Raw genomic sequence first — 15,406 nt, 5'->3', positions numbered from 1 at the left:
TATTTGTTGTTGAGTATACTAAGAAGAGCATACAGCGACTCAACACAGTGGTACGATTCCATTCTTCCAGGGCTGTAGCATCCTCCCGCCCCCTTTCTGAGGACCTCTCTCCCTTTGGCAGAAACTAACTCCCTTCTAACTGCCCTACCTGATCGTCCTAGTGGCTGTTTTGTTTGATGCCTTACAGAGAGTTCCGAGAACCATGCTTAACACAGGCTGGATTCCCAGGAGGATTTGAAACTGTTCATTTCCCCACTCTCAGGCAGGATTTGCAGATAGAATCTTTTTTTAAAAATGCTCAGTGGTAACAGCTGGGCACCATCCAGTTCCTCTGATAGTTCCTCATAGGAGGCAGCTGTTCATGGAGGCAGTTAGCGACACACTCCATTTCCCCTCCTATTTTTGACTCTCCTTCCACGTCATATAATTCACCTTTATTGGATTTTACAAAACATTATTGGCTCGTGATAGATTGGAAATAAAAAAATAAAGTCCCTCCCCAAAAAAGTGTGAGCAGCACTGAACTCTCAGATTCAGCTTTTCAGGCTCAGCGGCGTCCCAAGCTCTTGTAAGTGAGCTAATGTGATATCTCTACTTAAGGAGCAATTAGTGTAGTGAATGTTTATGAAGCAATTACTGTGCTATGTAGTGGTTGTGCAATGGGCTGCTAACCGTGGGTTGCTATAAGTCAGAATGGACTCCACGACAGTGAGTTTGGTATCTGTTTAAGAAGCACTGCATGGTTTAAAACCAAGGGGTCGGGGTGGTGGTGGTGGTGTGTGTGTGAACTTTGTATCATCTTTGCATGCTTATTCACTCTGGGAAGCAAGTTAACAGAGAAGCTGGTCTAAATGAAGGAGAATATGGTATCAGGATTGGAGGAAGACTTATTAACAACCTAAGATAGCCATATGGCACAGCCTTGCTGGCCAGAAGCGAAGAGGACTTGAAACATTTGTTAAGGAAGACCAGGCTTGCAGCCTTCAATACCGACTACAACTTAATGTAAAGAAAGCCGAACGGAGAAAAGTTGGGAGTTGTCAAGGATTTCATCTTGCTTGGAGCAGCAAGCAGTGCTCACAGAAGCAGCAGCCAAGAGATCACACCTAGTACTGCATTGGGTAAATCCACCGCACAAGATCTCTTAACGGTGTTGAAAAGCAAGGATGTTATTTTGAGGCCTGACTCAAAGTATGCTTGAGCACAGTGTTTTCCATGGTCTCATATGCTTGGGAAAGTTGGCCTCTGGAGAAGAAGGACCAAGGAAGCACTGACACATTTACATTATGGAGCTGGCAAAGGACCTTGAAAGCGCCCTGGGCTGGCAAAAGAGCCAGTACTTCTCTACTGGAAGAACTACAGCCAGAATGCTCCTTGGGGGTAAGGTTGGTGAGACTGTGTCTCCTGTACTTTGGACATGTTCTCAGGAGAGACCAGTCCCTGGAAAAGGACATTCCCTTAGTAAAGTAGATAGCCAATCAAAAAAGAGAGAAACCTTGAAGCAGACACATTGGCAGTGGACTCAAACAGAAGAACATTTGTGAAGACAAAGTAGGACTGGGTGGTGTTTCATCCTGTTTGTTGTACACCATACCTAGGGTCACTAGGAGTCAGAACCAACAATGGCACCTAACAACAACAGGTAATGTTCTACGTATTTATTATTCTTTTCACAACAGCCCGACAAAGTTAGATCCCAAATGAACAAAACCCATTGCTATTATGATAGTCCAAGTAGACTAGCAAACAAATCCAGGGAGACGCATATGTGTATAAGAAAGAGCTTTATATACAAGAACAATTGAATATTGAGAACACATCCCAGCCCAGTCCAGATCAAGTCCATAAAAGTCTGATATTATCCCATGTGACCTTTACCAATCTATAAATTCCCCTTCAGACTCACAAAACAAATGCAATGATGCCGAATGCAAGAAGATCACAGGCCAGTCTTGTGAATCCAGAGATGGTGTAAGTACCTCAATGCTGGCAGGGGTCTTCATGTGGCTCCTCCAGCTCTGGGTCTCTGGCTACATCAGTATTGCTCCATCGGGCTTGTTGTCAGTGATGTCTTGCAGGGAGTGAGCATGTGACCTGCCTGCGGTGAGCTATTTATCTCCTTAGTGCCTCTAAATGAGGTCCTTAAGCTGCGAACTGATTGACAGACTAAACTCCACCCCCTCACTCTGAAGTCTCAAATTGACAACAGACTATGTAACTAGTGCAGCCATGGATTCCAACTCATAGAGATCTTATGGGACAGACTAATTGTGCCCTAGAAGGTTTTCAAGGCTATGACCTTGACAGAAAATTACTGCCGCATCTTTCTCCAGTACAGCGGTTGGTGGCTTCCAACGGTCACCTTTTCAGCAAGCAGCCATGTGTTTTACTGCCACGCCCTCAGAACACCTCAATGATAGAGGCTATTATTCTAATGTGTAGGAGGCATCTCAGTAGCACAACTTTAGATAGCACCCTGTCTTAGTTGCCCAATGTGGCTATAACTGCAATAGCACGCATGAGTGGCTTTAATGGACAGTAATTATTCGCTCACAGTTTAAGAGGCTAGAAGTTTTCATTTAGGACACTGGCTTTGTTGTTGTTAGGCCGTTAAGTCAGTTCCAACTCTTAGTGACCCTGTGGACAACAGAACACCGCCCAGTCTTGTGCCATCCTCACAATCATCGCTGTGCTTGAGAGCACTGTAAGCACTGTCGATCCACCAGGTCTAGGCTAGCTTTCGCTGTACTTTGGTGGTAGAGCCTTGTCATCAATCTTCCCCTGGGTCTAAAGGCATCGCCGTTCCGGGACTCCAGGTTAAAGGACGCACTCCACTCCAGGTTTTCTTGGTGGTAGGGCATTCCTATCTGCGTCTTTCTCCTTTTACCTCATATAAAAGATGGCCAAAGCTCAGGGAAACTCCCGTTACAGTAAATAATCCATGTGATCCTAATCCCTTTAAAATTGATTGGTTGATCACATCAATTTACATCATGGAGGGTAATCACATCATTACACAGTTGTGTCAAACAATGACATCACATAATTGCCCCACTACTGAAACAATCCAGGCAAATGAACACGTATTTTGTGTGGCCACAGTTCAATCTATGATGCACCTACACCAAACCTATTCTTTTACAACAGTTCCACCAAATTATATCAGCTGGAACTGTCACCTTCGTTTTCTCTCATTTTTTTGTACCACAAACACACACACACACACACATACACACACACACACACACACACACACACACAAAGCAAACCTTAATCAACCCATTGCTGTTGAGTTATTCTGACTCAGCATGACTGTTTGGGATAAAGGATAAGTGACCCATCAAGGTGTAAACTTGATGGAAGCAGACCACCACATCTTTCTTGAACAGACTTGAAAGTTTGGTGAGATCAAACCACCAAACTTTTGGTTAGGTCTCAGAGCTCAAGATGGCCAAGTGGCCTAAGATGCCAGACTTCATGTCTACCTAAGAGTCTACTTTTAACTGGAGAATCTAATGTTTGAAGAAGGGGTAGGTTTAAATCCCTACTTTGACACAGTGGTTTCTTTGCCCCATATCCTAGTAATTGACAAGTCATGCTGTCTCCAAATTATATCCCAAATTCATGCACTTCTTTCCCTCTCCATTGCTAGGGCCTTCACCAAAGTCACTGCCATCCCTTACCTAGACTATGGCAAAGGCCTCTTGTATCTTCTTGTCTTTGTCCCCCACAGTCCCAAAGAAGACACTCTCTAAACAACAGCCGGGTGATCTTTTAAAAGTATAAGCCAGAGCATAATCCAAGTCTGCCCATAGCTCTCCAATGAGTTTCACAGTACTTTAAATACAATCTGGGATCGATCTCCTACCCATGCTTCCACATACTTCTCTTCCAATCCACTCTCAGAGACAATGCCTCTACCCACACTGTCCTGTCCCTTGTATGTTCTTCAATAAGCCTGCCTCATAGTGGGGACTTATTTTTCTGTCTGAAGTGCTCTGCCCAAGATCTTTGCAAAATATTCTTAGAATCATGTAGCTCTTTGCGTCCTCAAGAAGGAGATCCTTCCCCAAGCACCAATCACGATCGCCTCAGGAAGGTGAGCATCACAGAATGCCGGGTCACGTAGAGGGAGGGCTTGAGTAGAGGCCCAACCTCTGCACATGTCTTTTGCCTCCTGGTTCTTTCCTCCATGTCCTTTTACTTTCCTCCTGTCGCACTATTGTGCTCGATTTTCATTTGGCTCTCGGTACTTCCTCTTGGCTACATTGCACTGGATCGAACCCCACCAGATATTTTATGTCCTCCTCACCATCAATTTTAGATCCCTTGTTGTTCGACAATTAGGATTTTCTGCCAAAGTCAAAGATGACCTCTTTTTGACTGGCCAACACAGCCTTGGTTTGTTGAGTGGCTTATCTAAAAAGGTCAATGAACGTTTTAGGAACTCTCCTTGTTGAAGCTAAGAGCTGAACCCGCGCACACACCCAACGCCTGAATGAGATGTTCAGCTTGTACAATGTGCTCGCTTGCAGTCTCTTTGCATATCTTCCTCTTAGGAAATGTCCGCAACTTTATTTGACATCAAATCATGACTCCGTTAACAGCTTAATTCAATAAACTTTGCTGTCATGGTTGTTGTTATGTTTTATCAACTGGATTCTGACTCACAGTGACCCCATAGAAATCCAGCAGAAAGGACTTATTGGGGTTTCAAGACTAATCTTTGTGGGTAAAAGGTTTGGTGACCCAGTGGTGAGAGCACTTGGCTGCTAACGGAACGGTGAGTACTTTGAACCTTCTTACTGCTCTGAGCAAGGAAGAGGTGGCTTGGTTTGGGGCAGGATATGGATGACCTTGGATGCCCCCAATCCATTTTCAGGGTGCTCACATGCACCTCTGGTGACTCCCCTGGAATCATAATTGAGGGATGTGGATAGCCCTGTTGGCAGGCAGAGAGCACTACAAAGTTGATTGTGACAGACAAAGTTTGGTCAAAATGAAATATGACCTCCCTATTGACCCATTTTAAATCATTTTCGGTCTTGAAAAACAAACAAAAATAGTAAAGGGGGAGATACGCCTGGATAAGCCCCTGGTGAATCCCATCGGACCATGGACCAGGGGTGTGATGGCCTCACTGTCGTGAGGAATGCATTGCATGGTGGATTGCCGCAGATGCATTAGGTTAAAATTTAGCACCCTAGCATTTGATCTCCCTTATGGACCTTTTAAATTGGTCCAGTTTTTAATATTTTCTGCCTTTTCAATTTGGTTTTTAATCTTTTATACTTTTTTAGTGTTGTTAGTTATTTTTTTCTGTACATGAAATCCAGGATAGGTAAATCTATAGACACAGTAGCTGGATTAATGGCTCCTTAATGGTATGGCAGGGGAGGTTGGAGGGAAATGGGGAGCTAATAATCGGGAGCACAAGAATGAAGAAAATATTCTAAAACTGATTGTGGTGATAATTGTACAACTTTTCTTGATATGATTGAACTATTAAATTATATGATACGTGAATTATATGCCAATAGAGTCACTAAAGAAAGAAAGATGTGGGAATCTGCGTCCATATGATTATAGCCTTGGAAACCCTATCAGCCAGTTCAACTCTGTCCTCCCAGATTACTATTTACTTGATGAGTCTTTTGGGAGGAGATTAGTAGGTCTTCCAAAAAACCTCTGGGCAGGTTCAAACCACCAGTCTTCTGGTTAGAAACTAGCCACTTAACTACCTACTATATGCCTTTGGTTTTTTGCAAAAAATGTAAATGTAACATAAATTATTATATATGATTCGGGAATGTGTTTCAGTTCACATTGGCCACAAGATGCCTTCTCTTTTCTTCATATGGAACTTCAGAGTTATTTGTCTCCTGAATTGTATGAATATCCACTATAACCATTAGGCAAATGCACAGTAAGTCCAGAGGCAGCATTTGATCACAGTCAGTTCCATGCCATTATGCAGGTGTTTTCCAAGTAGAGAGAAGCTGAGCACAGGAGCTGTTTGGGTATGAAGCCTTCAGAGTCAAGCAGACAAGACCTTTGCAGACGATGTATTTTCAGACAGAAGATATTTGAAAACAACAGAACACTAAACTATTTATAGCACATCTACTCATAATTAGAGATATTTGTCATCATTAAGAGACTTAGCATATACCCAAGTGAGTTTGCTTCCCTTCCAGGATGATTCCAGGAAGAGTGCATACTGCATCTTCAAAAATTAATTCTGCCTTTCCCCCACATTATTATTTACTTAAAAGCCACTGTTTTGCCTTTGAAATCAGAGGGAAGAGAAAGAGATTGGTTGGACCTACAAGACTCCGGTTTCTGCAATCAGGCACACTCATCTGAAAAAGGACATGGTAGAGGAGTTAAAGGACCACTGCCGAAGCCACCCTTTCCTTTCCTTTCAGTAACCAGGGGTTGTCATGCTCCTCCAACTTGTTTTAATGAAGCCATCAAGACATTCCCTTTTCGAGTAACTCAAATACTTGTGTGTTTTCACCAATATTTGGAGGATATAAGGCAAAGGAAAGAAAAAAGGTCAGCTTCCCAGAAATATAAATGATACATAACTAAAGTTTCACATCTATATGTACTATGTAACTCTAGACATCACATGTTATTAATATTCCTTTAATTATTTATCTTATCAGCATGGAACTTAAATGACTCAACATCATGCTCTTAGAATACCACTGTGTCCCCACCAAAAATGCCTCACAGAACCAAGCCTGCTGCAGCTGAGTCGATTCTGACGCAGGGAGACCACATGTCTTAGAAGACAGAGCTGCTCCACTGGGTGTTCTTGGGTATAAGCTTTATGGAAACATGCTCCTGCTTTATGGGCTCAAATCACTCACCTTTAGGTTAAGAGTGGAGCACAAACCACGTGTGCCTCTTGACCCAATGGCTGTGCGTTGTTTTTTTCCCAGGGTGTTTATATTGTGGTTCATGGCCAAACAATGTCAGTGATATTTTAAATTCACCCTATGTGAGAGGGTAGTTTTATACAGATACCTAGCAACTGGAAGAATCCAGGTGATTTTTCTGAGATTCATCTTGAATTATATGTAAGCAACATCTTACTGGGCCAAAATATGACCTTGCATGTATCCCACTTTTAGCTCAAGAACAGAATTGGCACATTGAACATGAATGACAGAAGACCTAACAAGCTTCGGGAAGCCATTAATAATGTCATGCATGATGAAAGCAAAAAATTATCAAAAAGTTCAGAAAGAAAGAAAAGATCAAAGTGATGTCAGAAAAGACTCTGAAATTTCCTCTTGCTTGTAGAGTAGCTAAAGCAAATGGGAGAAATGCTTAAGTAAAAAAACTGAATAGAAAATTCAAAGGCCTGGATAGTGGACAGCACTGAAGCTACAGCTCAGGGAGAAAGACATGTCTGATCAGCGCACACAGGAGCAAACAAAGGGGGAGGGAGAGAGACTGGAGCACATCCTGGCCCACCAAGCCCCAAGGACAACATTCCTACTCAGAGCAGCCAATGCACAGAGAGGACCATATGGCTGACCCACTATGAGACACAACATCTCTCACTGACCCATAGCACCACAGGGAACAACACTGGAGACAGTGTGAGAATTTTGTGCCGATCTGACACCCCCCCCCCCACACACACACACTGAGGTGAAACACTCAGGGCATATAACAGAACAGCAAGGGGAGCAGAGCAATGAAGTCTACGGGGTATACCCAAAATAGACTGTGGGGCCAGGGTGTGGCACCCCATCAGACTCGGCTGGAAAACATTCTTAAAGGTCACCAAACAGACCTTGAACTATTTACAGGCTTTTTTTTTTTTTGTCATTGGTTTTGTTGTCGTTTCGTTTTCTTTTGTTGCTTTGTTTTTGTGCATATTATTATCTCTGCATATCTATCTAGATAAGATAGGCAGGATAAACAACAATCTGGAGGAAAAACAACTGGACAGATGGTTTGGGGGACATGAGAGAGGGGGAGGTGGGGGAAAGGAAGTGGTGTTAGCAAACCCAGGAACAAGGGAACAATAAGTGATCTAAAACTGATGGTGAGGAGGGTGTAGGAGGCCTGGTAGGGCTTGATCAAGGGCAATGTAACCGAGAGGAATTCTTGAAACCCAAATGAAGGCTGAACATGATAGTGGGACAAGAGGAAAGTAAAAGGAAATAGAGGAAAGAACTATAATGTAAAGAGCATTTGTAAAGGTCTAAATACAGTCATGTGCATATATACATATATTTATATATGATGATGGGGGAATAGATCTATATGCATATGTTTATAGGTTTACAATTAAGGTAGCAGATGGACATTGGGCTTTACTCAAGTACTCCCTCAATGCAAGAACACTTTGTTCTATTAACCTGGCATTCCATGATGCTCACCCTTCTGACACAATCACTGAAGACAAAGCAGGTGAATAAACAAATGTTGTGAAGAAAGCTGATGGTGCATGGCTATCAAAAGACATAGCATCTGGGGTCTTAAAGGCTTGAAACAAGTGGCCATCTAGATGAGAGGCAACATAGCCCACATGGAAGAAGCACACCAGCCTGTGTGATCATGAGGTGTCAAAGGGATGAGGTATCAGGCATGAAGAAACAAAAAAAAAAATCATATCATCATGAATGAGGAGGAGTATGGAGTGGAGACCCAAAGCCCATCTGTAGGCAACTGGACATCCCCTTACAGAAGGATGGCGGGGAGGAGATGAGCCAGTTAGGGTGCAGTATAACACCGATGAAACATACACTTTCTTCTAGTTCTTTAATACTTCACACCACTATCCTTAATACTTTATCTTTAATACTTCACACACACCCCACTATCATGATACCAATTCTACCTTACAAATCCGCCTAGACCAGAGCATGTACACGGGTACAGATAAGAGCTGGAAACAGGGAATTCAGGACAGGTAAACCCCTCTGGACGAATATTGAGAATAGCCATACCAGGAGGGTAAGGGTAAGCTTAGGGGAGAAAGGGAGAACTGATCACAATGATCTACATATAACCCCCTCCCAGGGGGATGGACAACAGAAAAGTTGGTGAAGAGAGACATGGTTCAGTGTAAGACATGAAAAAATAATAATATATAAATGATCAAGGATTCATGAGGGAGGGAAGGTAAAAATAATGAGAAGCTGATAACAAGGGCTCAAGTAGAAAGAAAATGTTTTGAACATGATGGCAACAAATGTACAAATGTCCTTTTGACACAATGGATAGATGGATGGATTATGATAAGAGTTGTATGAGCCCTCAATAAAATGATTTAAAAAATTAAAAAGAAAATTCAAAAGACAGTTCAGGAGAATTAAGTATTATGTGGCAAGACCTGGATTTAGAAAGCCAAGAAGTAAGAACACACTGAGTAGTCCTCAAGCTGAAAAACTAAAGAAGAAACACAAGTTTTGAATTGGAATATCGAAGGGTTCTATGGACAAAATATTGAATGATGCAGAAAACATCCAAAGAAGATTGTAGGAATACCTAGAAATCTGGTACCCCAAACCATCATGTCATATTCACCCATTTTGAAGTGGTGGCATATTATCAAGAACCAATGGCACTGAAGGCATTTGCCGAAAACAAGGCTCCTGGAATGGAAAGAATATCAATGGACTGTTTCAGTAAACTGACGCAGCACTAGAAGTACTCAGAACTTTGGAAGATAGTTACCCGGGAAACGAACTAGAAGAGACCCATGTTTGAACCCATTCCAAAGAAAAGTGATGCAACCGAATGCAGAAAGTAACAACCATTCTCGTTAATATGGCATGCAAGCAAACTTTTGCTGAAGATAATCAAACACCAGTTGCAATGGTATACGAACAGGACTCCTAGAAACTCAAACTGGATTCCAAAGAGGCTGTGACATGAGGCATGATTGCTGCTGTCAGATGAACCTGGACTGAAAGCAGAGATTACCAGGAAGGTGTTTACTTGAGCTTCATTGACTATGCAAAGGCATTTGACTGTGTGGATCATAACAAACATGTGGGTAGAACAGGAATTCTGGAACACTTCATTGTGCTCATGCCGAGTCTGCCGGTGGACCAAGAGGTAGTCAGGAGAACTGAACCAAGGAACACTGCATGATTGCAAGTCAGGACAGGTATGCCTCAGGATTGCATCCTCTCAGCACACTTACCCAACGTGTCTGCTGAGCAAATCACCAGAGAAACTGGCCTCTGTGAAGATGGATGTGGCATCGGAATCTAGGGAAGCTTATTAGCAACTTGCAATATGTCGATTACACCACTTTGCCTCCTGAAAGTGAGGACGACTTGAAATCCTTGCTGATGAAAACCATGGACTGCAGCCTTCATGATGGATCCCAGTTCAAGGGAAAGAAACAAAATCCTGCTTCCAGAAAGAATTGTAGTCTGAGAAGATTGAATAGATGAAAGGAAGTGGAAAATGGCACAGCATCTAGAGAGGACACGCCCACTGTAATGGTTTAGGGGTGTACTCTGAGTGCTCCCCGAGGAGTGGGTTCAGTTTGTACCGAAGGAAGCACATTCAGGTCTGAAGTCAAATTCATGATGTCATCAGTGTGTTGCAATTACAGGAGCTGTCCAAGAAACCTTGAATGGTGGACTGAGAGATTTGGGTGATATAAAGTTCAATTTTAAATGCAAGTTGACGCTACCATTTACCGATGGTAGAAGTTTTCAAATCTGACCCCAAGTCAAACTCACTACCATTGAGTCAGTTTCAACTCACAGTAAGACGCTTTGAGAGAGAATAAGAAGACTCAGCGACTGAGTAGAAAAACCCAACGAGACAGTAGAATTGCTTCTGTGGGTTTCCGAGACGTCAGATGTTCAAGTCTCTTGTCTCTAGTCCAACCCTCATCAATGGCTAGCAAGTGCTGTGTTGGGTGGCATTCATCAGAAATTAGTCAAGAAATAGCATTATAATTATTAGCATTGTTGACTATGTTGTTGGCACATTTGCCTGGCATTTGAAATCTCTGTTCCAGGCAATTGGGAATGAAAAGGTTGGGGAAAATGCAAGTTGTAAATATTGAGAGGATAATTCTTGAAGAATTCCCAAACTGTTGTCGGTTCTCAGAAAGCAATGTATTTGTTTGGTAAATAAACTTGGGTAACAGATATGAACTTTAACTTTTTCCTTGGGAGTGGATAAATATATGGCTTAGTAAAGTCTCTAAAAAGTTCCACAGTTACAAAAGTCAAAATGGTAAAAAATATATAAGAATGAGACCACACACTTGTGATCATACATGCTCTTTTGTCCCCTCCTTACTTTCGCTCTATCTTTAACACACACAAACACACACACATACACACACATGTGTAATTGCAAGACAGTTTCAAAACATTCATTTAAAAATGGAGTGAAATGAAAAGACAAGAAAATTGTCTAAGAATTTTTGGAAATCTCTTTGTTGTTATATATAAATATAAACATACAGGTACACATGTAAATTAACAACCAAAAGTTGTTTTTTTTAGACCATGTCAACTTTGACACAATAACTTACACAATATTAATAAGATTGGTCTTAAGAATCTCAATTTTATTAATTTTATCATCTAAAATTAAAAAATAACCTTAGTGATGATGCTTAGTTATAATCAGAATCTTTTCTACATATAAATTATTTAACCTTTATAATTCTTAATAACTTGGCCAATGTATATGAGCACCTACGAGGTAACAGGAGGGCTGTTTGCATAGGTGGGCTATGCGTTGAGCTACCAACCACAAGGTTAGCAGTTGGAAACCACCAGCCCCTCTTTGGAAGCCACAATGGACGTGATGGCAGTGAGTTACTAGCTGGCAGGCTCTGTGGCAGGCACAGCAGATATAACAGAAGATAAAAAAAAAGGCAGCATCCCTGACTTTATGGGGTTTAAAGGCTAGTGAGAGGAAAAGTCCAGATAAAGATGTAAAACATAAAGTAAGTTGGGTAATTTTAAGCAAGGTCTTAAGGTGGTGTCAAGACCTGAAAATGCAAGGGATTGAGCTAGTGGCTGTCCGAAAGAACAGCAACTGCAACAACCCTGAGTTCAAAGGATGCTGGCGATAAGCACAGTGAAAAAAACGAGGTGGACTGAGGAGCAGCAAGTAGGGGTTGAGTACGAGAAGGAGCTGTGATCAGGGACTGCCTACGTCAGCACGCTGCCGTCGTCGCTGAAGGAGTGGGACAGTCATCGGAGGCGTCTGGACAGCACAATGGCAGGAAAAGGATTCAGAGCCTAGCAAGGATAATGTGCCATGCATGTAGTCAAACCGTTGTGCCACTAGCGTTCCAGTTCATACATGCACAGAACTATGCCAAAGTGTGTTTAAGCATGTCTCTGTGGTCAGTGGACGGCTGCAGACAAACCATCTCAGTAATACAATTGTCTTAGTTTCCTTGCGTAGTCTTCAAAAAAAAAAAAAAAGAGGTCCAATCAAAGCAGTGGTTCCCCTGATCTGCTGAGCCATTCGATTTGAGACAGAGGAAAGCTCAGAAGTTGGTGGTGCTTATTTTTGGTGTTCCAAAGGATATTCTTGAAAGATTTTCTCAAAAGGATGCAGGATATCTATGCAGGCTTATTATGGAGAAGGCTTTAGAAACCAAAAACTGGATCAGTGAAGACAAAACTAGGAAAGTTGCACTGATGATTTTTTCCCCTTCCCATCAGAAAGATGCGCCAGCTCCTCCTGGGAGCCTAGCAGGGGCTGTCCTTTGAGAGTTTCATGGCCCACCCTACCCCATCCACCCTGCAGCTGGGTCTTGCTTGTTCTCCCAATTCAAAGAACATCAGAAGGGAGGCGGGTGTGAGTCTCTGGAGGATACCAGAAGGACCATTTTGAGGTGGTGTAAATGGGAGTGTACGGACATCCTCGGGGAAGGGCTACAGTGATGGAAACACATGCTCCCAAAGTCCAGAGACCTAAACGGAGGAGGTGTTGACAGAGAGAGGGAAAAACAAAAACCCTCACATTTGAGATTTCTGTTTAATAAAGAGATCTCTGATTCTGTAAGAATACTTGTTGGATTTACCTTCATATAACACAGCTTTATAGAAGAACTACCAAGAATCAGTATGAAAGAGACAACACCCCATAGAAAATGGAACAGAAGGATCTCTCTGGCTCCTGTGCTGAGGACAGGTGTGGGATACTGAGGCAGGGGGGCAAGAAAGGAACCAGGGCGATACGTAGCTATTGCTGCAGACTAGATGAGGCTGATGGTGGGTGCATGGAACAGAGTGGCCGCTGGATTTATTCTTAGAGCATATAGGATTCTCGCACTGGTTGGATGTGCGGCACAACACAATGCGTGTACTCAACGACTTTCATAGTTCTCTGCTGGCTGCAGAAAATTCCCTTTAACAATCCTGTGCTTGGCGTCCTGCTCTTGGACCGCTCCTGTCCCCACAGTGGAGAGCAATAGATTACTGTAAACAGGCTCAATCATCCAAAGAGCAGGAGAATCCAGACAGAGGAAAGACAGAGATGCCCGCCTCTATCGTCTGTAGGTTCGTCAGCATCTGGACAGCCTTTTCTGCTGGGTCAGCTCATGTGCTTTATCTTGACTCCAGACCTTGTCCTGTGTAGCCCCTTCACCCGGCATAGTGCTGGGTAGAAAGAAGTTCTCCATGCTTCTTGAGCAAGACTAACAATAGAAGATGACAAGACTTCCTAGTGGAGGCAACAATGAATTGAATTGTAACGAATAATTAGGTGAGGGAGGAGTAAGAACGTGGCTAGCAGGAAGGGAGGTATGGAGAAGGCATTATTACACGACACCATTTCCTGGGGCCAAAGGATCTCTAGTCCACCAATCGTAGCTTGGGATTTTGCGTTTTGAAAGGTGGGCTAACAAAAACATCAAGCCTTCTTCCATGCTGCGGAGCGTGGGAGGACAAAAAATCACTCCCCTGACCTCATCCTTCCCTCTTTGGTGAGGTTTTCTCCCTGAATAGCAGCGTCTGCCCAGCAACAACACTGTGTGTTCACCCAACCCCTCCGACCCCTCACACCCCTCAAAGCTTCAGTTTTGCATATGCTGTTCCCATGACTCCAAATATTTTTTTCCTTCTCTCACCAACATCCCCCCCCCCCCACAAATAAGCAGCACCCTTTCTTCTAGCTAATCACTGCCCACTCTTTAGCCTCAAAACCACTGTATTCATCTGGGTACTTTGGAGAAACAAATCAACAGAAACTCATGTATAAGAGAGAGTTTTATATAAAGGTTAAGTGCACATCAAGAAAACATCCCAAATCAGTGCTGTCCAAGCCCACAAGTCCAACATTAACCCATATGTCCTACACAAGCCACAAAATCCTCCTCCATCTCACAAAACAGATGCAATGATGCCGACTGCAGGGGAAAGCTGAATCAGTGAACGTGTAAGCATCTCAGCGCTGGCAGGGGTCTCCACACGGCTGCTCCAGCACCCAGGGCTGCATCGGGATAGATCCATGTGGCTTCTCCTCAGGGATGTCCTGCAGGAAGTGAGCCTTGCCAGTGAAAGCGGGGAACTGGCTAAGACAGCTGCACCCTGGTCTGACCATCAGAAAGCAAGAGACCTGGGAACTAGAAAGGCGAGGCTCACCGAGCCATTTATCTCTCCACCCTTCAATTAACCCCACATGTGTTTATTGGCCAAGTTGGCACAATAAACTAACTAGCTCACCACCATCTCCAAGAAATCTCCCTGTGTTTCCTAAATCTTCAGCCAGTCCATATAGTCAATAGGTGTCCTATATGTGTCAAACATTCCAGTAAGCATTCTAACAAACTGCATTGAGTTAATTTCAACTTAAGTGACCCTACTGGACGAGGTTGAACTGCCCTTGTGGGTTTCCGAGATGGGAACAGAAGGCCTCCGCTTTCTTCTGTAGATGAGCTAGTGGGTCCTAATTGCTGGTAAGTACCCCCTGCCTCACCCTCTGTACCACCAGGGAACCTTGATAAGCAATTTAGGACCTATTTTATTTTTCACAATAGCCTTATAAGATAGGTTTTAGCCTAGGTGCCCTTTTCAAAACTGGGCAAAATGATGCACTTTCTCTTTCAGATTTATTCTACTTTTTAAGCTAAGCTAAGCAAAGTTTAGAAGTCTAGGTCTGGCAGGTACGGGGCTTGCTCTGGGCACTTAAAGGAGGTGCAAGTGAGAACTGTCAACTGTGATAGATCACTTGGCGAGTTAAAGTGAATTTTTTCATATTCGAGGGCCTTCATAGGTCCAGGCAGCTGGTGAGAGCTGAGAAGAAAGAAGAGAAAAACCAAAAAACAGTGACTTGAGCCCATCATTGGCCATCTTTCTGCAGCGGATGCAAAGAAAGGGCAATTGCCACACACACTCAAGTGTTCAGTGAATGATGAATGAACTTGACTTGTATTTCTGAG

This window comes from Tenrec ecaudatus, chromosome 7 (assembly GCF_050624435.1).
Source record: "Tenrec ecaudatus isolate mTenEca1 chromosome 7, mTenEca1.hap1, whole genome shotgun sequence".
Taxonomy (NCBI): Eukaryota; Metazoa; Chordata; class Mammalia; order Afrosoricida; family Tenrecidae; genus Tenrec; species Tenrec ecaudatus.
Note: the sequence above shows the minus strand (reverse complement) of the source record.